At 40.2% G+C, this 26,174-nt stretch overlaps 1 pseudogene; it reads right to left on the minus strand.

Moving 5' to 3' along the window:
- Window positions 1-502: 502 nt before the first annotated feature.
- On the minus strand, window positions 503-18,252 carry LOC117522443 (annotated as a pseudogene).
- Window positions 18,253-26,174: the final 7,922 nt, after the last annotated feature.

The raw sequence follows: 26,174 nt of genomic DNA on the forward strand, positions 1-26,174 counted from the left end.
TTTACCCCATAACCTCATAACATTCAGTCATAGATAGTTCAAAACTATACCTTTTAAGAATCTTATGTTCAGACAAATAGTGGTTCAATATGATTGGAGCATTTGAACATTTTGACCCGTGTGCAATTCTTCAATTGAACCCTACCTGGCCACCTACTGAAAATTCAAGTGGCCAGTCAGTTTTTTCAAAAGTGTAACATCTAAGGAGTATTTGTGCCAATTTGGTGATTGTATGACAGAATGACAGATGGGACCAATATTTGTTGATGTATTCATTTTTATGTTATGCCAAAAACATGCCCATGGTTAATTAATGAAAGAATAAAATGATGTTGGGTCAGCTCACAGTCAGCCTACATCTTAAGCCAATATTTTATTTTCTTTTATTTAGCAGGGACAATGCACAATACAGTTATTGCAGTAGATATCACTAAAAGCTCATTTTCATCCAGCAGCATCAGTAGCCACCAATGAAGCGTAAGTTATAACAGCACTAAAAACAATTTAATTGGTTGTTGACCTTGGATGGGCTCCACAAAGAGGGCTGACATTTCAGTCCACAGTGGCCCCACATGGGCCTTGCATGGATTTGTTTGCTGGGTACTGTATCTCCTGCAGTTTCATCTACTTTTATCAGTCTTTTCGACTCAGATTAGCCTTTTACAGTTACCTTTTAAGGGTCTGGTTTGCTGATAGAAAGTTCATTGTAGTTGTTGGTGTTCCTTTGTTGATCCATGTTAATGTTAAACTTACTGATGTCTGAAACCTGGTTCTCCCCCATGACCACTGTGTTGTGCTGTCACACACAACATAGATTGCTGCTTTTAATAAATTTTTCCATAATTTGCATCTGGCAGATGCAGATGATGTCTTCACTTAAGTCTGTCAAAATGTTGCTTAATGTGAACACCATTAAAGCCCCTTAGCAGTGGATCTCATAGGCAACCTGTGATCCAAAGAGGAGACTCTGCCTAAGGAAGCGTTCCTCTGGGTCTGTGGTTAGGGGTCCCTCACCTCCATCTGCTGGATTTCTGTGAAAACCAATTCCCCCTGATCTGGTCAGAGTCTGGACCATTTCATGATCGAGGAGGGCTTCTTTCATACTAGTTTCCTGGACAAAACTGCTCATCATGGGACACCTGGTTGAAGTTGATCCCAGGCCAGGCTTGGTTGGTTGATTATGTACATTTCATGGCCGTGGTCATCACGGTACTCCTGCAGCTGTGCAAAGGTAGTGTGTCTGTCATTCACATAGAGAATACTGTTTTCTTTGCCGGTACAGGTAGGAGTCTTCTTCTTCTTCTTTCTGGTACTGCTGGTGACGAGTGTAGATCATGATCAAGAGTAGAACAGCAGTAAGTGCAAGCAAGGAGATGCCTACAGCAATAGCTGTTTGTGTGCAGGACCCAGAGCATTGAAGTCCATGCTCTCCTGCTCATACAATGGCTCCTGGCTTACATCAAGAACCTCCGGCTGATATGAGTTAGATGAAGAGGATACATATGAGTGTGAATTTAAAACGTGGCCAGAACTGTGATGTGTATGAGGAAGAGGACATGTTGACAGCCAAGTGAAAGGTCACTCGGCAACGCCACTGGGTTCCAGGCTTCACACTCGTAACGCCCAGCATGTGCCCACTGTTACATTGCTGAGGAACGCATGCCACTGCCCATGTCTGGGTCAAAGCTGTCCCTCTCTCCACCCTCCTCCCTACCACGTACAAGTCCACGAACCCTCCAGCACCTACCAATTTATTCCTCCCACTACTGGGCAGGGCTGTTACCACTCCTCCAACCCCAGGCTTGAAGAGCTCACCATTGGGTCCCAGCTCTTGAACAAGGCCTCGTGGTGATAATTGGCCTTGCCATGGATGCTTTCTTCCAAGTCACCTGGGGTTGAGGGTATCCCGATGCTTGACAGGAGACCCGTAATGTTTCTCCTAATCGTAGACGTCAGGTGGCTGGGCTCCAGCTGCACCACAGGGGGAATACAAACCAAACTGTTGGGGGCGACCTCCGCTAGACTTAAATGTGAAGGCGAGGTGGTTCAGAGCACATCAGCCGCCGCTGCTCAGCAGAGCTCAACAGACGCTGCCCATCTTCATTCATCCAGGTTCTCAGCCAGCCCAGAGCACAGTCACAGCGCCATGGGTTCTCTGGAAGATGGGGATGGAAGCAAACAAGAATTCAGTTAACTACACATTCTGCAATAAAAGCCAATGGCTGTGTCCCAATCCAGCGGCTGCAGCCTTGACAGATCCTTTCATTGTCTGTATACATCATATGTGCTTTGACTTGGCTGTCTCATTTAAAATGCTTCTTGGAACTGTATGCAGTCATCTTTCCTCCAAAATGAAGGATACAGCAGGTGTATCCTTCACTGTCAGAACAATCCCATGAGTCAGTGAAAGATGATTTTTTTAAAGACAAAATAGATAGTAAATTAAAAAAGGGACATTTCCCAGCTAAGTGTAAATAAAGCCTTAAAATGACTGCTCAACTACAGGTTATGCCCACTATGCTTGTCACTGTATCTGTCAAGGTTGCCAAGCAACAGGGGTGGAAAAGCTAATGACAGAGACACAAAATTGTCTGTTGACTTGACCATTGTATAACTGTATTTCAGAATGGTTGGTTTGGCCTCCACTCTGGCTGAAGTCCAGACCTTGATAGGATACAGGCTTAAAAGCTCCTGAATTGGGACACAGCTAATACAGTGCTTCTAGAAAGTATTCACAGCACTTCACTTTTCCACATTTTGTTATGTTACAGCCTTATTCCAAAATGTAGTAAATTCATTTATTCACTCAAAATTCTGCCACAACACCCCATAATGACATCTTTTTTAATTTTTCACAGCCATTTCAATCAGATTTAGGTCTGGTCTGCAGCTGGGCCACTCAAGGACATTCACAGAGTTTTCCTGAAGCCACTCCTTTGATATCTTGGCTGTGTGCTTAAGCCCCTTTCACATCGGGCCCACTTCCAGTTGCGTCGTGCAGCATCATGAAGATGCCACATGTTCAAAAAGAACACAGAAAAAAAATGCTGATTGCTGCTGCAGCTACTCGCTCTTCTCTCACAAAAGTGTTAAATACAGTCCACACAGGCCTGCTCACAGACTGATTGCCAGAGACAGGACATGTCCATATCCAGAAAAATGTCCGGACATCTCCAGTCCACTCACAGACTATTCGTTCGAGCACGCACATGTGAACAATTAAAAGAAAGAAAGAAAAAAAAAAACTGTCTGGCTGCTGCAGTTCCTTGCTCTCCCCTCAAACTCTCTCATCATTCTGTTTAATAAAGGACAAAAAAGGACATAAGTGCTGCTCACAGACTGATTGCCAGAGACAGGATATGTCTACATCAAGTACAACTCCAGACATCTCCACATTTACGCACAGACGGTTCGTTCGCACACGTGCAGCTCGTGGTCAAAGGAGGAAAGATAAACTATAACAGAACTCAGAGCGCAGACCTGCAGCTCAGCACAAGAACAAATATAAACTAGAAATCAGAGTGCACAGTCTGGCTGCAGCCAAACTGTGCACTTTGATTTCTCTGTGCAGAGAACCTGCAGGCAGACTCTGCATCCTCACCTACTCTCTGCCCCCTGCTGCGCGCACCTGACATAGACATTCTTGCATCATCATGACGCCACACAAAGCAACTCAAAGTGAATCTGGTGTGAAAGGGGCTTTAGGGTCATTGTCCTGCTAACAGATGAGCCATTGCCCCAGTCTAAAGTCAAGGGGGCTCTGGAGCAGGTTTTCATCCAGGATGTCTCTGTACATTACTGCATTCATCTTTCCCTCAATCCTGACTAGGGATGGGTATCGAGAACCGGTTCCTTTCTGGTATCGTTAAGAAATTATTCGATCCACTGACATCAATAACCTTTTTGCTTAACGATTCCCTTATCAGTCCTTCAGAGTGCCTGTGTTTTTGGGAGTGTTTGTCAGGAAAATGATAACTTTTCTGCAGTGTGGCTTTGCTTTGAACTTTGAAGCAATCGAAGCAGTGATTCACAGATCGAAGCAGTGCTTTGAGCTGGTGCTTCATTGATTCGTTGTTTTATTTCGCTTTATCTTAATTTTCCCCGCTAAAACCCCAAAGAGCATATGTCTGTGAGTAATATTTACCTTTTTTATGTTAAACCGACCTGTTATGGTCTTCTGAAAGTTGATAGATGTATTTTATAACTTAAAAATGGGACCGATGCTACACGTTAGCATGTCTATGGCTTTTTCAATGTTAAACTTAGCATTAAGCTGTTCGCATCTCTGCAGGTTGTGTGCATTTGTTTTCTGTATAATTAATGGCTCAGTGTTCATTGTCATAAAAGAGTCAAATTGTATTTTTTTTTCATTTATTTTTATTCATATATTAATAATAATAGCAACAACAACAATAATAGTAATAATAACTCATAATAACTAATATGCTACAATACAATTTTAGAGAAAGAGACAAAAAGAACCTGATGAAACAAAACAACAAAAGATAAAACCAACGAACAATGAAAATAAATAAATAAATATAGAAATAAATAAATGTTTCCTGTGAACACCTAGTGACTCTTACACCTCCACTTCAATTTGTTTCGGTCAAACCATATTTTCAATGTGTTAATTTCTTCAGTGATTTCCTCCAGAAGTATCTGCCAAGCTAGAAAACTGCTGCATCCTAGTAAAGACAGAATACTACTGGAATGAATTTGAATAAGGAAAGTTGGGTGTTTTTTTTCTCACCAAAATGGATGCTGCACTCACTGCAGTTTATTGTCTGGAATAGTCCCAGATTGCATTTCAGATATTCTAGAATTCAAACATTTTAGTGCAGGTGGTGTTGGGGGGTAATTTTGGGTTTCAGCTTTTTTTGTTTTTTACCACTTTCATCTCTGAATATGTCAACTGTGAGTCACTTTTGTGTGGATTAAAGTCACTAACTGGGACTCCTGTCTTGTTGTGAGAAAGAAAAGAGAATCGTCCTCCGTTTTGTTCACACAGCTCCAAACGCTGCGCAGCTCTCTGCTGAGTCAAGTTAGAACAATAGGGTCCAGTCGGAATTAATAAATTCAAAGCGAAACGCCATTTAAATCAAATGGCACCTCTTTCCACATGTTGTAATACAAACAAACTGCAATCGATCAAAACGTTTATGTTGTGTGTCGGGGGTGTGGCTGGAGGTTTTGGTGTTGTTTTCTTTTCTTTGCTCCTCAGGTGGCATGGAAGCTGATTTGTCTGTGGAAAAGAAGGTGCTGGCTGAAGAATCCTCACCCTCGTCAATATCATGTGAGGCACCTGGGACTGGTGCTCACGTGCAGCCCTAAAGACTTTCAGCTGTAGCAGATAATTGGATGGCGTTCTGCTTTTAAGGCAGGTGTGAGCCAAGCAGAACTGCCGGGAACTCGACCTTGTGATGTTCGTTTGTGAGACGCTGAGGACCGCACCTGGGTTTGACACAATAAGCCTGTGAAGCAAGGAAGGGTGAGGACACATGCTGTCAGCACACAGTAAAGGTAATTAACTGTTGGATTAATTGTAGATAATAACTTGAGGTTTTGCTACATAGTATACGTGAAATTGTGATGAGAATGGTGTGGCTTGCTTCTCACTGTTGTGGCGTGCAGGATAAGTGATCCTCCACTTATTGTGAGAAGCTGCTCATGTGCATAAAGATAAAAAGTATAAACCTTGATGTGTTGCTGATAGCATGTGTTTTGTGAAAGAAATTGCTATAATTGCTAACGTGCCTCACATCTTCTGTGCTTCAACAGAGAGTCAGTTTGTCGTGTCCACCTGGGGGGTGTCTGTTTAATGGTAGTGAGTCCAGGAGCATCGGACTTCTCTCCCCGTGAACACTGGAGAGCGTGCCAGCAGTCACTCCTCTTGAAGGACATTGGGTTGGGGTTTTTTGTATGATTTATTTAGGCACAGGTGAAAAATAAATTGTTTTTTGTTGATGGAACCGCTTCCTGGTTATTTTTAGTGCTGGTCCTGTCTGACGCAGGTTCGCTCCTCAATCTGCGTCGACACATAACAGTTTATTCCTTCCAAAATGAGACGTCCCGCGCTGACGTGCAGCAGCCGGTTGAGCTCAGCTCAGAGGTATGGAGAAACATTCATGCTAAAATGTCTGAAAGGAAATGCTTGTGACAAAAACTACAGATTTTATTTATGTCCAAAGATCAAGGATCCAGTGACCAATTTAGAATGATGAATGCTGACATAGAAAACCTGTAAAGTCTGCTTTTAGTACACAGAAAATTCACAAGAGATATCGATAAGGGAATCGATAAGGAATCGGATCAATAAGCGGAATCGATAATGGCATCGATATTGATAAAATCTTATCAATACTCATCCCTAATCCTGACTAGTCTCCCTGTTCCTGCCGCTGAAAAACATCTCCACAGCATGATGCTGCCACCACCATGCTTCACTGTAGGGATGGTGCCTGGTTTCCTGCAAACATGATGCCTGGCATTCAATCAATCAATCAATCAATTTTTTTATATAGCGCCAAATCACAACAAACAGTTGCCCCAAGGCGCTTTATATTGTAAGGCAAGGCCATACAATAATTATGTAAAACCCCAACGGTCAAAACGACCCCCTGTGAGCAAGCACTTGGCTACAGTGGGAAGGAAAAACTCCCTTTTAACAGGAAGAAACCTCCAGCAGAACCAGGCTCAGGGAGGGGCAGTCTTCTGCTGGGACTGGTTGGGGCTGAGGGAGAGAACCAGGAAAAAGACATGCTGTGGAGGGGAGCAGAAATCGATCACTAATGATTAAATGCAGAGTGGTGCATACAGAGCAAAAAGAGAAAGAAACAGTGCATCATGGGAACCCCCCAGCAGTCTACGTCTATAGCAGCATAACTAAGGGATGGTTCAGGGTCACCTGATCCAGCCCTAACTATAAGCTTTAGCAAAAGGAAAGTTTTAAGCCTAATCTTAAAAGTAGAGGGTGTCTGTCTCCCTGATCTGAATTGGGAGCTGGTTCCACAGGAGAGGAGCCTGAAAGCTGAAGGCTCTGCCTCCCATTCTACTCTTACAAACCCTAGGAACTACAAGTAAGCCTGCAGTCTGAGAGCGAAGCGCTCTATTGGGGGTGATATGGTACTACGAGGTCCCTAAGATAAGATGGGACCTGATTATTCAAAACCTTATAAGTAAGAAGAAGAATTTTAAATTCTATTCTAGAATTAACAGGAAGCCAATGAAGAGAGGCCAATATGGGTGAGATATGCTCTCTCCTTCTAGTCCCCGTCAGTACTCTAGCTGCAGCATTTTGAATTAACTGAAGGCTTTTTAGGGAACTTTTAGGACAACCTGATAATAATGAATTACAATAGTCCAGCCTAGAGGAAATAAATGCATGAATTAGTTTTTCAGCATCACTCTGAGACAAGACCTTTCTGATTTAGAGATATTGCGTAAATGCAAAAAAGCAGTCCTACATATTTGTTTAATATGCGCTTTAAATGACATATCCTGATCAAAAATGACTCCAAGATTTCTCACAGTATTACTAGAGGTCAGGGCAATGCCATCCAGAGTAAGGATCTGGTTAGACACCATGTTTCTAAGATTTGTGGGGCCAAGTACAACAACTTCAGTTTTATCTGAGTTTAAAAGCAGGAAATTAGAGGTCATCCATGTCTTTATGTCTGTAAAACAATCCTGCAGTTTAGCTAATTGGTGTGTGTCCTCTGGCTTCATGGATAGATAAAGCTGGGTATCATCTGCGTAACAATGAAAATTTAAGCAATACCGTCTAATAATACTGCCTAAGGGAAGCATGTATAAAGTGAATAAAATTGGTCCTAGCACAGAACCTTGTGGAACTCCATAATTAACTTTAGTCTGTGAAGAAGATTCCCCATTTACATGAACAAATTGTAATCTATTAGACAAATATGATTCAAACCACCGCAGCGCAGTGCCTTTAATACCTATGGCATGCTCTAATCTCTGTAATAAAATTTTATGGTCAACAGTATCAAAAGCAGCACTGAGGTCTAACAGAACAAGCACAGAGATGAGTCCACTGTCCGAGGCCATAAGAAGATCATTTGTAACCTTCACTAATGCTGTTTCTGTACTATGATGAATTCTAAAACCTGACTGAAACTCTTCAAATAGACCATTCCTCTGCAGATGATCAGTTAGCTGTTTTACAACTACCCTTTCAAGAATTTTTGAGAGAAAATTCACACCACAGAGTTCAATCTTTGTCTCATCAGACCAGAGAATTTTGTTTCTCTTGGTTTGAGAGTCTTTCGAGTGCCTTTTGGCAAACTCCACATGGGTTGCCATGTGCCTTTTACTAAGGAATGGCTTCTGTCTGGCCACTCTACCATACAAGCCTGACTGGTGGATTGCTATGGATTGCTCCTGGTGGAACTGAATGTCTTCCATTTACAGAAGAAGCACAGGTGCACAGGTACAACCCCTGGCAATAATTATGGAATCACCGGCCTCGGAGGATGTTCATTCAGTTGTTTAATTCTGTAGAAAAAAGCAGATAACAGACATGACACAAAACTAAAGTTATTTCAAATGGCAACTTTCTGGCTTTAAGAAACACTATAAGAAATCAAGAAAAAAAAACTGTGGCAGTCAGTAACGGTTACTTTTTTAGACCAAGCAGAGGGAAAAAAATATGGACTCACTCAATTCTGAGGAATAAATTATGGAATCACCCTGTAAATTTTCATCCCCAAAACTAACACCTGCATCAAATCAGATCTGCTCCTTAGTCTGCATCTAAAAAGGAGTGATCACACCTTGGAGAGCTGTTGCACCAAGTGGACTGACATGAATCATGGCTCCAACACGAGAGATGTCAATTGAAACAAAGGAGAGGATTATCAAACTCTTGAAAGAGGGTAAATCATCACGCAATGTTGCAAAAGATGTTGGCTGTTCACAGTCAGCTGTGTCTAAACTCTGGACCAAATACAAACAACATGGGAAGGTTGTTAAAGGCAAACATACTGGTAGACCAAGGAAGACATCAAAGTGTCAAGACAGAAAACTTAAAGCAATATGTCTCAAAAATCGAAAATGCACAACAAAACAAATGAGGAACGAATGGGAGGAAACTGGAGTCAACGTCTGTGACCGAACTGTAAGAAACCGCCTAAAGGAAATGGGATTTACATACAGAAAAGCTAAACAAAAGCCATCATTAACACCTAAACAGAAAAAAACAAGGGTACAATGGGCTAAGGAAAAGCAATCGTGGACTGTGGATGACTGGATGAAAGTCATATTCAGTGATGAATCTCGTACTGTTTGTCACTCATTAAGTCCATGCCTCAGAGACTGTAAGCTGTTATAAAAGCCAGAGGTGGTGCAACAAAATACTAGTGATGTGTTGGAGCGTTCTTTTGTTTTTCATGATTCCATAATTTTTCCCTCAGAATTGAGTGATTCCATTTTTTTTTTCCTCTGCTTGGTCTAAAAAAGTAACCGTTACTGACTGCCACAATTTTTTTTCCTGATTTCTTATAGTGTTTCTTAAAGCCAGAAAGTTGCCATCTGAAATGACTTTAGTTTTGTGTCATGTCTGTGATCTGCTTTTTTTTCTACAAAATTAAACAACTGAATGAACATCCTCCGAGGCTGGTGATTCCATAATTTTTGCCAGGGGTTGTAGAAGCAACATATGGGAGGGTTTTTACTTTCTGAAGCCGGATTTGACACCTCTGGGCCACTTGGGACCTTTAAAGCAGCAGAAATGCTTCTGTATGCTTCTCCAGATTTGTGCCTGGAGACAATCCTGTTTCAGAAGTCAACGCCAATTCTGTTGACTTCATGCTTGGTTTGTGCTCTCTTACCCTATTGATTCTGGAGACATCCTGGAAAATTAGTTTTTCAGACTACATTTTTCACAACATTGAGCTTTGACCAATCTGATCCAAAAGTTCAACATCTTGGGGCACTAAATTTGGCACACAAAAATAAATGAATAAAGTAATAAATCTACTGACCTGTTTCTGAGTTATTTTGTACACAGAGAGACATCCACCACATGAGTGATTATAATACCCTTGCAGTGTAAATATGAGGAAATTTGGCCACATGTTATTTGAAAGCCTGTTAAAGTAGTAGACACAGAACCACAGGCATAAAGGTACTTCAGTTCCTGGTGCAAAAGCACAGTTGTGACATCCACCATTAGTGTGGAGCCCAAATTTGGGAAAACCCACCCAAAAAACTAATTTTGGCATAACCAGGCTACAAATTGAGCTATAGCTGCCAATAAAGCTTACCAACTGCCAGCTTTGGATTTGGACAATGAGGACATTTATTTTATGTTTAACTGAGCTGACTGAAAGGTTTTAAACTGTTATTATGGCTGCATGTTTACAGACCGCAATGCTGGGCCATTTGCTAAAGGGTTACAGTATTGACTCCAGGTTATGCCTGTCTGAGTGTTGTAGTGTCCTTGAGCGAGACAATGTTCTCCAAATAGCTCTGTCCTGTATGTCATTAATCTATGCTTTCCCCTGGCTGTAGAGACGTCCTCAAAGCGCTGGGGTGATTTCAGCTCCAGTGGTTGAGGATTGCTGCTCGGTGATGCCTGCTCATGCAACAGCTACAGTATTACATAATTAAGAGCAATGCATTTCTCTTTGTATGAGGTGGCAGTTCCCACAGTTTACAACATGAGCTCCATCTGTGCTGCAGTGAAATACATCCAAATATTATCCAATTGCTAGTTGTTTTAATGTTGTATTTCCAGCTGCAGCTCAAGAATGTTTTACAGCCCCAATTCCAATGAAGTTAGGACGTTGTGTGAAATGTAAATAAAAATAGAATACAATTTGCAAATGCTCTTCAACCTATATTCAATTGAATACACCACAAAGACAAGATATTTAATGTTCAAACTGGTAAAATGTATTGTTTTTGTGCAAATATTTGCTCATTTTGAAATGGATGCCCGCAACATGTTTCAAAAAAGCTGGGACAGTGGTATGTTTCCCACTGTGTTACATCACCTTTCCTTCTAACAACACTCAATATGTATTTGGGAACTGAGGACACTAATTGTGGGTGTCATGATTGGGTATGGATATGGGTATGGGTATGAAGTGCAAAATACGACAATGGAGACCCTGGACTGTTGAACAACTGAAGTCATACAGCCAGCAAGATTGGGAAAAAATTCCACCTATACAAAGCTTCAACAATTTTCTTTCTCATACGGTCTGTGGTCAACGCATTTGCCTGTAGAAGCCGAGCGTCCGTTCACTTCAATGAGATGGCTTCGAAAGGTTTTTTTCATTGCCTTGAAACTCGATGGTCCTGCCCCTGGATGCCGAGCATCTCTGGGGGTGAATGGAGCTGTGGGTGGGCCTGGACACTGGATTTCCGCACAATGATTGGATGATCAGTCAAAAGGCTGAATCTCGTTTTGATTGACAGCTATTTTGAGATACAGGTATGTGAGAAGTAATTTGCACATTTTTGTGTATTTACCCATTTTTAAATTTATTCCAAAGTATTTTGTGTGAGCTATAAAGCTATTTTACAGGTGCACGTGAGATATCCCATGTTTATACAGTGCTACCAAACTAAAAAAAAAAATGGAAAAAAAAACAAAACAAAAAACTTTGTACCGCAGCCAAATAAAAAAGTCAAAATCTGCAGAAAGACAATAGGAATGGGCAAAACTGGTGATTTGGATGCAGGAACATTCACAGATAAGAGGCATCAGGAACTGGATTAGACATTGGTGTGAAGCTCCAGGTGAGTTACTCTCTGCTTTGTTCTTCAGTAAGTTAGTGTTTAAGGTCGTCACACATTATTAACGTCCTGGTTTGCAAAACAACATCAAAGTATTCATGATTGTAAGTCTATCTGTGGACGTGGTAATAATTAGTGATCGCTGAAGTACTTTATTGATGGAAATTAGTGACGGAGAAAGTGAGAGGTTTTGAACCACTGAATCAATATGAAGCAATGGTTCAGTGTTTCAAAGCTTTTGATACAATTAGGTATGGCGACATCTGCTGGCCAACCTTTAACATAACATTTGCATGGAACAATAACGGGCAAGATGTCATGAAACAGTCAGGCTCTGTCATGTATGTTTAATAATAAAAGTTCTATGTGCTTCTTGAAATTTTTGATGGGATTTTTTGTTTAAAAACATTAATAATGTACTTGTGTTATTATTCCTGAAGGAGTCTTCCCAAGGGATTAATAACATTCTAACTAAGGTTCTATCTAATCTAATCTAACGTGATTGTATCATCATATAATACTGTATGTAATGGAGATATAAATTGTGAAATACTTGTTCAACTAGGGACTGTTATGACCATTTTACATATTTGGATTTACATATAAATAAATTGACCAATTTTATGATGTAAGATGATAATGAGCTTCCCCTCATTGACAGACCAGCAGCTGCTGCTGACTCACATGCCAATCCAACTCATACAAGCTTTGCTTAATTTATTATCTCCCTTACCACAAAAATGTCAGCTACCTATTTTATAAATACTACCCAATCTAGAGCCCGTGGAGCCCCACGGGCAACATGCTAGTTTAAATTTATGAAGCCAAATTCCAGTATTTTGTGAGACAAATTCTAACAAAAATGAGGATTTGTATTAATGAAAATTGAACATTTTTGGGTTTTGAAATGATGTTAGGAGAAAACATATAGATTCAAGATGTCCACTGAGTTCATTTAATTAATATGGACGTAAAACAAAAAAACAACAATAAACCAGCTAAATGTGCTCTACTTTTGTGTTATATAGTGACTTACTTTCTCAGAAAAGGGCAATGGTCATATTTAAGTAATCACTGAAGGTTTGATGACTGGAGTCATTCTGGCATTTTAGTCTGCTGCAGCGTGGATCAATCTGCCAATTTTAAGATGTTTTCATCTCAGACAGAGTTGCCCTCACATGTCCTATTATTTCTCATTCATGTGTTTTGCACAGTTTAGAAATCTGAAATATTCCTGAATTGGACATGGATCATACTAGAACCATGTTGGAATTGTGCTACTGTGCAAGATGCACGGGAATGTGAAAAGCTGTGATGCCTAAACGGCTATCAAAATTTCCCGTCTTTTCATGTATTTCACAATTAAGTAAGTAAATAAACCCTGCCCGTGAAAATCTTTGACTAACGTAAGACGGCTAATCTACGAGTTTAGCCGTTGATGTGAAATGGTGATTAGACGGATAATGTTGGCCAACTAACTGTAGTCTACTAAGTAAGTTTAATAGACTCAAGGAATAGGCTGCTTTATGAATGCGGGCCCAGGATTACAGCTTTGTTCCGACACAGGAAGCATACAATGCACTTTGAAAAATGCTGACCAGACTTTGGGAATAAATAAATAAATAAATCTGAATTTTCCCTGCTTCTAAAAAACTATGCTGAACACATGCATGGGTTACAATGACAACTCCAGCAACTGAGCACAAGTTAAGACACATGCTATGCTGTGCAATGCAATGCCCCGGGAATCAGGTGGTGCCCTTTAAATCTCAAATATTGCATTTTTTGGTCAGAATCTTTTATTTGAGCTCAAGCTCATGAACAGCAGCAAAAATGTCAAGTAAAATGTTCCCTCCATCAAGGATAAAGTCTTGATGAAAAACATCCTCTGAAGCAATTTTTCAAACATTAGTTAGTTTGCGATACATACCACACAGTGATTCATCACATATTGGCAGGTTCCAAAGAATTGGCGGTTGAGCATGTTGATGTGATGAATGTTCTTTGTCTGGTTGTTACTATGTCAGAAACTTTATGAATGTTTTTCATTGCATTTTAATCGTATTATGTCAGGCTGTTGCTACAAAATTGCTGTTCTATGTTTGCAATGTAGTGCTCACTGCTGAATTTGCATTACTCACTCAATCATCCCCTCTAAAGAATGAAGTGTTTGGCATTTTTAACTCCTGGAACAACAGCAAAATAAATAAATAAATAAATAAAAATGACTTCACTATTTATAAAAGCAAAAACAAATCCTCAAGCTGACAGATGCTTTTGTTGTATTTCCGCGTTCACTTTTCCTACCCGTGACACGGAGCACCTGTAGGCTGACCAGTGGTTTGAGCGAAGAGGCTCCCAGGGTGCGGAGATGATTTCTGCTCAGATCCAGCAGGGCCAGAGATGATAATCCGGATAGAGCTTGCTCGGCCATCAGCTCAATACTGTTCTCCTGTAGGTGGAGTTCCTGTAGGCGCTATGGGCAGGGAAAAGACAGGAAAGTCAGAAAGAAAACACGTGGAAGAAGAAGAAAAATGTCAAAAGTACAGAGAAGACAATTTGGTTCCACTTGACTGAGTCTGAACTGATTACTGCGTGACAGGGATTAGTCGGACATGTTGCCATGAATTGGATTTAGACTTGTCAGTGTCAGTCCACGTAATCCAGACAAAAATTCAGCAATGCTTTTCTGAGTGAAAATGCCTAATCCTCAAGAAGTCAATTTAGCATATGAAGAAGTCACTCAGCTAAGTTGGAACATCTTCAGCTTAGGTTTTATCATATTATCAAAAAAATGGAGTAATATATTTAAAGCACTGTTAATATAATTAGCACATTTAGTGTTTTGGGGTCATTGAAGAGGACTCATTTAAAATTTCTGATATCACACATTTAGTGATTCCAAACAGAAAGAAAGATATGAGACTTTTGGGAATTATTACAGTCAGGTCCATAAGTAGTTGGGCAGCAGTGTTGCCACAGTTACTTTGAAAAAGTAATCCAATTACTAATTACTCCTTGAAAAAGTAACTTAGTTACTTTACTGATTACTCAATTGTAAAAGTAACTAAGTTAGATTACTAGTTACTAGTAGTTTTTTAGTTACTTTTCCCAGCTGCCGACAACAACCCACTGCCACCTCAACATGACAATGATACCCGTTTTGCCAAAACTTACTTTATAGTCACCCTTTCTTGACTTCAATGAAAATAAATACTTGTTTTATAAAAAGTAAAATAAAGACCTCTTTCTTGACCTCATATTTAACTGTTGACAGCACTGTAACAGTAAAACTTGCAATTTCGAACCTACATTGTTTATAAATGTAAAATTAAATTCATTCTAGCATTTTTCTAACATTTAAATTCTCTCTAAATATTTTACTTGTCGAAATTAATATTATTTTAAGTAGTATTAGTAGTTAGTATTAGTAGTAAAAAAAGGCTTCAAAACTGGACCTTTAATCTAGGGGTGTTTTGGGGGGGGGCACATCCTTGCCCCACGCCCCCATTCCATCTGGATTCGCCCCTGCTTTGGCGTTTGAGCACAAAGAATGGATAACATTTATTTATGCAGAAAACGTGACCAGATTTACAGGCAAGAAAGTTTTATTGTGTTTTCACATCATGTGGTCCTCAGAAAGAGAGTTTAGGTGCATTTGAGTGGAAAATAGTGTTAGTTGTTGACGCGTCGCGGAGGATCAGCTGTTTTAACGTGCAGATACGGAGCAGCTCAGATCAGAATTCTAAATAAAGGAGGAAAAAAGTATGAAAATGTCTTTGTAAACCTCAGTGCAGGTGTGCTGATCACCGCGCTTTAAGAGGAGACGACGAGTCGAGCAGCTGCAAAAAACCGCGGATTAAAAGCTCACAGCTCACTGAAAGTGGGCAGTTCAGTCGAACCCCGACCTCCTGCCCACAGACCAAGTTTAATGCTGTTATCGACCCACAATGAAAAATAATAGTAAAGCACAGTGACATGGAGAAGTAACTTTAATCTGATTACTGATCTGGAAAGATTAACGCGTTAGATTACTCGTTACTAAAAAAAAGTGGTCAGATCACTGTTGGGCAGTGACACAATTTTTTGTAACCTTTAGTAGACTACCAATCAAGATGTACTTCAGCAGGTGACTTTTAGCTTTAATTTAAGGGATTGAACAACAACAAAAAAATCACATTAACCATTTAGTAATTACAGCAAAAAAAATGGAGGCACTATGTACACAGTGCCTCCATTTTGAGAAGCCCTAATTGGATAAACTATTTTTTTCAAACAAATAATTACTTTTATAGCCAGTTTTATTGAGGGAAGTCAGGGGATGGATATACAGTTGTGCTTAAAAGTTTACATACCCTGACAGAACTTTTGTTTTTTGGGCCATTTTACAGAGAACATGAATAATAACACACACACACAAATCACTCATGGTTAGTGGTTGGGTGAAGCCATTATTGTCAAACAACTGTGTTTACTCTTTTTAAATCATAATAACAACTGAAACTACCCAAATGACCCTGATCAAATGTTTACATACCCCTGTTCTTAATAATATGTATTACTCCCTTTAACATCAATGACATCTTGGAGACTTTTGTGGTAGTTGTGGACGAGGATCACTGATGGTGAAGCTGCCATTGAACATGTCTTGGATTTTATTTACATTAATTACAAAGAAATACAAACAGTATGGAAAAGGGAAGAGTGAGGAAAGCCACCAAGACACCCAGACAACCTAGAAGGTATATATGCTTATGTGGCTGTGATTGGAGAAATTGTGTACAGTGCAAGCTTTGCATTTTGTGTCACCACTTATGAAGCTTCATGATGAAGTGGTATAGAGGAGGATTTCTTAAAAACAAGTCCTGAAAGTTTAGCTACAGTTTACCAGAAGGTACAGCTGAGATGTAAGCCTGGATTTAATCTGGTTGCTTGTATGTAAATAGTTTGTTCAATTACTTGTGGGCACTGAAAGCGGAGTAACTATGTATAAAAATGGCTGTAATTCCTAAAAGATTAATATGATATTTTTCTTAAATCCCTTGAATTCAAGATAAAAGTCTACCCTACAAGTACGATTTTGATTTCATTTTCAACTCCATTATGGTGGTGTACAAAGCCTAAATTACATAAAATGGTCACTGTCTAACTACAAATGGACTATCTGTATGAAACTGTGGCCAACATCCATCCATCCATCCTGACAGTCAGCCATTTATCTCACATACCAACCTGCAGTCCCCTAAAGGTATAGTTCTGGACTTGACTGATCTGGTTGCTGGCCAGGTATAGGATTCGGAGGTGCTCCAAACCCCGAAACATATCTGAGGTGACCAGATGGATGAGGTTACCGTTGAGGGCCAACTCAAGCAGCTGACCCTGGCTGTGAAAGGCTCCAGGCTCCAGCGCAGAGATGCTGTTATTCTGGAGGTACAGGTAATGGAGGCGACCCAAACGGCTCAGGTCCTGAAGGCGGATCTGCATTATGGTGTTGTCCTGGAGGAAGATGGTCTTTGTGGAAGAAAGAGAAATTTCTTGAGTGATTACAGAGGAAGGGAATGTGATGTCTGTGTAAAGCGGTTTTGAAAGCGAACGTGCACACTGCAGTGCTGCACTCAGTGGGTAGAAGAATATATTAATCAGATTACACTAACAGTGGGGCCACCTTTAAAGGTACCTGCATAAAAGCTTTGTAACAGCGAGTATGTAAATGTAAATGCAGGCAGTGTGAACATGTACGACAAGCTTTCTTGAGATCTGACTGTGGGTGTGTAGTTTTTTTTTTTGGTTCAGTGATTTAACCACATGCTGCATAAATCACAGACCTTTTCAGTAAACATTTCCAAACAACAGCACTTGGGTGATTCAAGCTTCAGGTCTGCTTTTGTGTTTGAATGACAATGTGTGACGCTTTGAATGAAGGGTAACGTGACCCGTGAGGTAGATCTGTTGATTGAGGTTAATGGAACAGTTTAAGACTAGGACATGATGATCATCAATATTCATGAGCTGCAGTAATGTTGGGGGCTTGAACCATGAAAGGAAAGGCTTTAGAGTTAACCATCTTCTCAACAGATGGTCACCAGTGTGCGAAAAGTCACTTCCTGAGCAAGAATGAAAAATTACACGTCAAATACCAGAGGCTCACCCTCAGGATTATATCAGAGAGGGTCATGGTAAATTTATTAACCGCAATCACCGTGCCTAATAACAACTGATCAAAAAGGAAGTTATGTGATGCTAAATCATAGGCTGTGCCTATGGGTTTAGGTTGCTCAATTGACCTCGGTGACGGCGGGCACATCTTGTGGGATTTCCTTGATGCCCAAAGAGCCACACTCCACTGTGAGGCTGTAGCAGCGGCAACCAGAGGGACATCCCAGTGAAGGATATGGGACGAAGGTCAGGATGATCAGCAGAAGTCTGGAGGTCCACAGCAGCATCGTGGTGCTTTTAACAGACGACTTTACAAGATTAAATCTGTGGAGGAAAAGCAGCAGATGAGAGGTACAAAACATATGTCAGTCATAACTTCACCCAGAGTGGAGCCAATTTCAGTTCCTAATGAAGCCAAACCCATTAGAAGTGCTCAGTTTTAATTCAGTAGCAATCATATTAACTTCACTTTCAATTCAAGTTCCATTTGTGAGCAATAATAAGATATTAGAGTTTTTACAGACACACAGAACACCCCTCCCCCAACCCGCTCATTCCATCTGCTCATTACAAGAACTGTCAAAACACTCTGTGGATTTCCTTCATATTTGGGATGTTGACAAGACAAAATGCTGGTGTGATGGCTGTCTGAACAAAATCCCAATAAATGGCAGTCTACCAATTTTCTTGATGCAAAACACATTTTTTTGAGCTCTCTGGCTGATATTTCAACAACCGTTTGATGGATTTCTTCACATGGGTGATGTCTGTGTCTACATCTACTGTAACGTTCATCATAATATAAATCACTTTGAATGTGGATAGGCTGCCAGATGATGGCTATAAAATGTTCCAGTTTCATACTCTCCACGTTGATACTGACATTTATTGGTCCTCTCCTGAGTTTATAGACACAAGAAGAGATAATTGCAACCACTAAGTTGTTTGTCATCATATGTCAGTGCCCCTTCACACATAGTGTGAATGTGGTCGAATTGCGCATGAAGTGCACATGAAGCAGGAATCGTTTGCAATATGTGTAAAATCGTAGCTGCTTCCAACACCTCGTACACCTGTTCCTACAACTATTTGCACACATCAGTAGCTGAAAGACAGAGTGTGCGCTGTGAGAGCCCATCGAACCCTCTCGCGGCAGGTGTCGGCCAAATTCCAGCTGACACACACCAACATATAACATCACTCATTTGGCACTTAGAAAATGTGTGGACATTCGTACTGTCATCACGAGAACAGTGAGCAGATGATCACTGTCGAGCTGGATGTGAAATTTTTCTAAGTGCCCTCACGAGTGTGGAGTTGCAAAAAGCCACACACATGTGGTGCATGTGTCTTGCACATGTGCACATGTGTTCCTGAAGTGGGCAAACAAGCAAACAAGAAAAAAGAAAGTTCCCTGAAAAGGCGCTCCGTCTGAGGGACTGCATGGCCCAACTGCCAGCAAACTTTGATGCAAAGCTGTTCAGTGGCAGGCATGCGCGTGCGCGCTTAGTGATCCATACAGTGTTATACACACACACACACACACACACACACACACACACACACACACACACACACACACACACACACACACACACACACACACACACACACACAGCTGACACACAGCCCCACGCTCCGGTCTGTGTTTGCCATCCAGACATTTGAAGATCAGGCAGTGTGCAGCGCCTTTTATGGGTGTCTGACAGCAGTCTGTGTCGTCTACATGCGCTCTGGATGCAATCTGACAGGTGTAGATTGAGGCAGTCTGTCTGTGCTCCAACACTGCAGACCATGCCTCTTTTCCTCACGACTGCATCGGATTATGGCAATATTTGCTGTATCGGGCATGCTTTCGGCAAATTCTTGCTATGTGTGATGGGGGCTTAAAGTAGACCTGCATTGAAATAAATGTGGTCAGATTTCAGAAAGAAATAGCTGATATGTATTTATAAGACTCTTGTGAATGCAGTAAAGTAAATCTGTAAGCCCAAATTTGTAATTCAGCGGAGAAATCTTCATTTAAAAATGACAAATTTGCAGCTAAAATTTAGCCCTCTGTGAAAACAGTTTGTACAGCTGTATCATTTCCATGATGTCAGGGACAAGACAACGCGCTCCCGCCTTCAGTCTGATCCCGCATTGAAATTGATTTTATCTGTTAGTAATGTTACATATACACGTCCTGGTTTCAACATCCAAAAGTAAGCTGCAATGAATGTGAGATACAGATCTGTGTGCCCAGATCAGCAACGACATCGGCAGCGGGCGCCGTTCTTCCTCTCCCGCTCTCTGCCTCTGCTACGCTCGCTGTTTTAATGCGAAGCGGCCGGTACACCTGTTGCTGCAAGGACAGACTTCTTGCGGCAAAATCCACAGCACCGCACGTCTCGGCAATCGGAGCCCCAGAGCTCCATGGACGCTGAGAGAGGTTTATATATTTTTAATGACTGGGATTCTTTGCGGGTCTCGCCTCCATATCCCGCGATGGTACCAGAGGCGAAAGACAGTAGATTTTCATTGCGACACCACTCAATCAAATGGGCGTATGAAAAAGTCCCCCAAAATAATTTTCAAGCACAAATAAAAGAAAACTTGTACTCAGCAAACGTGCCGCAAGACAATATGAAGTTTTAAAAAAAAGTAGAACCTTCCGTATAAGACAAAAAAAAGGTGCAGATGCAAACTGACGTAAATCCACAAATTACAGTTGGCGCGCAATGCATGCTGGGAGAGAAGGTCTTCTCTGTGACGTCTCGGCAGCGTCCATAAGGAGAGGGACAGTTTTGCGGAGGGCTAAATGTTAGCTGTAAATTTGTCATTTTTAAATGAAGATTTCTCCGTTGAATGACAGATCTGGGCTTTCAGATTTACTTTACTACATTCAGAAGGATCTTATGTGTAAATGTAAGTCATTTTTTGGTCCAAAGAGCTGACTGCATTTATTTCAATGCAGGTCTACTTTAAATGTTTAAAAAAATTATGTTTAAAATATGACAAAAGGTACAAATAGAAGAACAGAAAGTTCTTTAAAAAACATGTGTAAAATATTTGAAAAGGGTGTAAAATGTGTGAAAGAATAGAAAGTTCTTTAAAACTTGTTTAAAATGTTTACAAAGGCTGTAAAATGTGTAAACGCATAGACAGTTCCTTAAAAATGCACAAATACTTTTAAAATGTGTTTAAGATGTGCAAAAGAAAAAAGAAAGACACAACGAAGTTTAAATTGTGTGTATGTGTGTTGGTGGGGCAGCTATTCATCTGTTCCCTGAGGGAGGGTTAACTCTCCCACACTTTGAAAACCCCTGCTCTAGGAGTTGGTAAGGTTACACATTACTTGTGTGAAGCGCCTTGAGGCAACTTTGTTGTGATTTGGTGCTATCTAAATGAAATAAATATACTAAAATAAATAAATTATTTCTTTTCACTCGTCGACTTCCTGCATTTGAGTCCTTTGCTTTCTGGTCTATTCCAAACAGGTTAGGTGAATTGGAGTCTTGAAATTGACCCTAGGCATGAGTGTGAATGGGTTTGTCCAGCTATATGTGGTCCTGTGACAGACTGACCTCCTGTCCAGGGTGTACCCTGCCTAATGCCCTGTGACTCCTGGGATACGCTCCAGTCCCCCTATGACCCTTAATTGCAATAAGTGGGTATAGAAAATGAGAAAATGAATTTAGTCATATTTGCACCTGAAACATCTTTTTTATATTTTACATCATCTGAGACATATGGTTTTAGTACTTACTGGTTCTTCGCAGAGACCAGTTGAGAATATAAATCAGACCTAATTCAATTTGTTTAAAATTTGTTTTAAAGACTGAAAAGGTGTTACTTTGATGTTTCATGAGCCTCCTTAACTGCAGAGTTATATTATTTATTTGACTGCCACATCTTAACAGCCTGGATACCTTCTGATTACTTATCATTGGTTGTTACTAAAGCTGTGGGCCAGCAATATGTGTTCATCTGATGATTTATTTCATCTAAATTGCATCAAATAACATCCAGTATGTTCTCCACTGCACATTTATTTGTCAATCTTACTAACTTATTTTTTTAAATTTTAAAGTCCTTCTATTAAGTAACAGCATAGGCTGTGATGTGCACATGTGTTACCAAGGTTGGGTAGGATTACTTTGAAAGAATACATGTGGATTACAGGTATGTATGTACATACATTTGGATTACTTGTAATCTGATTACTTTTGGATTACATTTCAAAGTAATCCTACCCAACCTTGTGTGTTACACCGAGTTCCTGTCGATTGTTAAACTCAACCCTGGGAAAATGCTGTGTTAAAAGCATACAAAAAAAAAAAGTGTGACTTATACTGCAGAAAATGTGTTACTTTTTCTTACTGTGTAGATCAGTGGAAACAACTTGGGACACCAATATGTAGGCCTTGGTTCGATTTCTAGCCATACTCTAGGAAAAACACAAATGGGTTTTGGGATGTATATAGGACCTTCTTCTCATTATTACACACTTTAAGCCATGATGTGAAATTAAATGCTTTTTGGAAGTTAGTGAATTGATTAAATTTAGAACTGTACAGTCTTTTTCTACTTACATTTGTTAAACCTAATGTCTAGTTCTGTGTTTTTGCCTCAATTTCCATTAGAATCCAACCTTTCCTGGAGGTGACCCCAAAAAACACTTCTCCCCCACACTGAATTACATTTCATATTCAAACAGTATCTGTACACAAATGTATTGTCCACGCATGACTGAAAGAGCAAGTGAGGACTGATAAAATAACAAGCGAACACAAGAGTATCTCATTATCCCTCTCTGGTTTCCTTTAAGCTGTGTCTCTTCAGAGCAATTGCTCAGCTTCTATTATGGGTTTCGATTAATTAAAGATGTGATAAAAAGATGTGCAGGTTGCCTGAAGGACCTCTTGCTCTTGTCTTTTTAATGCATGCAAAAACACACACATCTCCCTCTGTTTCAGTCCTTTGTTCCTGTTCCTCTCTTTTAATGACACACATGCACACACACGTGCAAATGTGCAGCAGAGACAAAGGCTCCATTTTAGCCCCTCAGAAGCTGCTTCCTTGAAAGCAAATCTTATGATGCATCCACATCTAATCATCTCATCAAAAGCATCACTTTGGCTATTTGTTGAATTTAGCAGCGATGTTTTCCTTTGATTTGAACCAACAACTGAGGAATACATCCATGTGCCTTATTATATGACTTCAAACTGATGTCTGAAATTATGTAGTCCAGCAGCAATTCTTACTGGCAGATCACATGATGGTGCCACAGGACTTTTGCTGTAATTTCTACAATTGTTCGGATATCACACAGACCCCATCGATAATGCTTCAGTAGTAGTAGGTATCAACAAGCAGCAGTCCAATCCAATCTTAAGACACTGTGCTATAATTTACTACATACACATTCCAATGCAAGTGTTATTGACACTTTACACCCAGAGGAAAGATAGAGGTGGCACTCTTTAATTTGTATATTGGTAGTTTTCTTGCTGAATGCCACATATGCTTGCAGAAAACCACACAGGACCTGTGTTATGATCATCAAGGATACATGGCTTAACTCAACAATGCTGGAAGAGACCAGAGGTGTCAAGTAACGAAGTACAAATACTTCGTTACTGTACTTAAGTACACTTTTTAGGTATCTATACTTTACTCCATTACTTATTTTTCTGCCTACTTCTGACTTCTACTTATTACATTTTAACACAAATATCTGTACTTTCTATTCCTTACATTTTTAAAACAAACAGCCTCGTTACTCTTGGCTTCAGCGCCGGTGGATGTACGCTGACGCCTCAGCGCACATCCACCGGAAGCCCGAGGTGTCAGTGCAGTTCCACCGGCGTGGCTTTACCGAGGTGCCAGCGCGGATTTATCTGACCATGGGTCCGAAGAAGGCACTGACGGCGGAGGAGGGAGACGATATCAAGAAGTCCCTGGACTTTTTGCCTGAGGAAATCTCTGTTGTTAAAATGCAGCAGAAATCCATTATGGAGCTGGTGGAAGAAGTGAAGGCTCTCCGGATCCAGAATGCCAAGAAAGACCGGCGTCTGGTGCACCTGGAGAACCATGTTGCGGAGTTGGAACAGTACACAAGGATGAACGACGTTATTATTACAGGAATTCATATTGAACCTCGATCCTACGCACGGGCGGTGTCAGAAGACAGCGGAGGGGAGGCCAGTGAGCAGGAGGCCAGCTCAGTGGAACAACAGGTGGCTGACTTCCTGCAATCTAAAGGTATTCAAATGGACTGTAATAACATTGAAGCGTGCCACCCCCTGCCCAGGAGAGAGGATGGAGACAAGCGAGCTGTTACAATGAGGTTTGTCAACAGAAAACATAAAATGGCATTGTTAAAACAGGGACGGAAACTCAAAGGAACAAACGTATTCATCAATGAACATCTGACCAAAAGAAACGCAGACATCGCCAGGAAAGCTCGTCTCTTAAAAAAAGCAGGGAAAAATTCAACAGACATGGACATCCAACTGCAAAACATTTATCAAATTGAATGGAACACCAGAACAAGTGAAGGTTATGGTAATCAGGAACATCGAGGAACTGGACAAATACGACCAATAAGGTATGAGGACACAAACACATCACAACACCATGACACAGACCAGAGGAACCTATTCATCTACTACATCATCTACATCTGGAGACAAGAAGGATAAAACTCACAGGATTGCTGATCATGGAAAACTAGAACTGAGAACATTTAAATACACAGACCACAATGTACTGGACTTTGAGCACGATATAGACCCGGGCAATAATTTCTTCTCAAATATTAATGACAGTTGTTGCTATTATACAGATGAACAGTTTAATCGGATCATTAAAACGGATAACAAATTATCAATAATCCATTTCAACAGCAGAAGTCTATATGCAAACTTTAACAACATTAAAGAATATTTAAGTCAATTTAAAAAAAATATTTAACATAATTGCTATATCAGAAACATGGATCAATGAAGATAAAGGAATGGATTTTGAACCAATCGAAGCAGTGGTTCGCAGATTGAAGCAATGCTTCAACCTATTGTTTCGTTTATTCTTTCTTTCTTTCGCTTAATTTTCCCCCGCTAAAACCCTAAAGAGCATACTTCTGTGAGTATTATTTACCTTTTCTATGTTAAACCGACCTGTTATGGTCTTCTGAAACAGTTGATAGATGTATTTTATAACTTAAAAACGGGAGCGACGCTAACGCGTTAGCATGTCTATGGCATTTTCAATGTTAAAAGTTAGCATGAAGCAGTTCCAGCTGTCTTCACGTTCGGGTGCATTTGTTTGTAATATTTCTTAAATTTATTTTTGTTTATATATTAATAATCTAATGATAATTAATTATATACAATTTCAGAGAAAGAGACAAAAAGAACCTGAATAGAAACACAACAGAAAATAAAATATAAAAGCAACTAACAATGAACATACATACATACATACATACAGAAATAAATGTTTCCTGTGAACACCTAGTGACTCTGACACCTCCATTTCATCCCTGTTTTATTTAAGTTTAATGACAGTTTGTTTTGGTCAAACCATATTTTCAGTGTGTTAATTTCTTCAGTTATTTCCTCCAGAACTTTCTGCCAAACTAGAAAACTGCTGCATCCTAGTAAGAACAGAATACTACTGGAATGAATCTGAATAAGGAAAGTTGTTTTTTTTTCCTCACTAAATGGATGCTGCACTCACTGCAGTTTATTGTCTGGAATAGTCCCAGATTGCATTTCAGAGCTTCTAGAATTGAAACATTTTCGTGCAGGTGGTGTTGGGGGGTAATTTTGGGTTTTGGGTCTTGGGCCACATGTAGAACGAATCAGTTTTTAAATTAAGCTTTCAATTCATATAGTGGCATCGACCTTTTTTTTTTTTTTTTTTTTTTTTAAGGTTACTTTATACTTTTATACTTTAAGTAGGTTTTGGAGCACATACTTTTTCACTTTTACTTGAGTAAAGAGGTCAAGTTGATACTTCAACTTTTACCAGAGTGTTTTTAAACTGCAGTATCTATACTTCTACTTAAGTAACAAATGTGTGTACTTTTGACACCACTGGAAGAGACTATCTTGCTGGTAGTCCAGAAGAGATAGGATGACTGACTGGTAAAAGCAGAGGGGGAGGAGTCTGTCTAATCATAAATACATAACAAGCGGTGAGCACACACACGGACATCATATACACTCACTACTCTCCAAACCTGGAGAATTTTCAATAATGTT

This window comes from Thalassophryne amazonica, chromosome 12 (genome assembly GCF_902500255.1).
Source record: "Thalassophryne amazonica chromosome 12, fThaAma1.1, whole genome shotgun sequence".
Lineage (NCBI taxonomy): Eukaryota > Metazoa > Chordata > Actinopteri > Batrachoidiformes > Batrachoididae > Thalassophryne > Thalassophryne amazonica.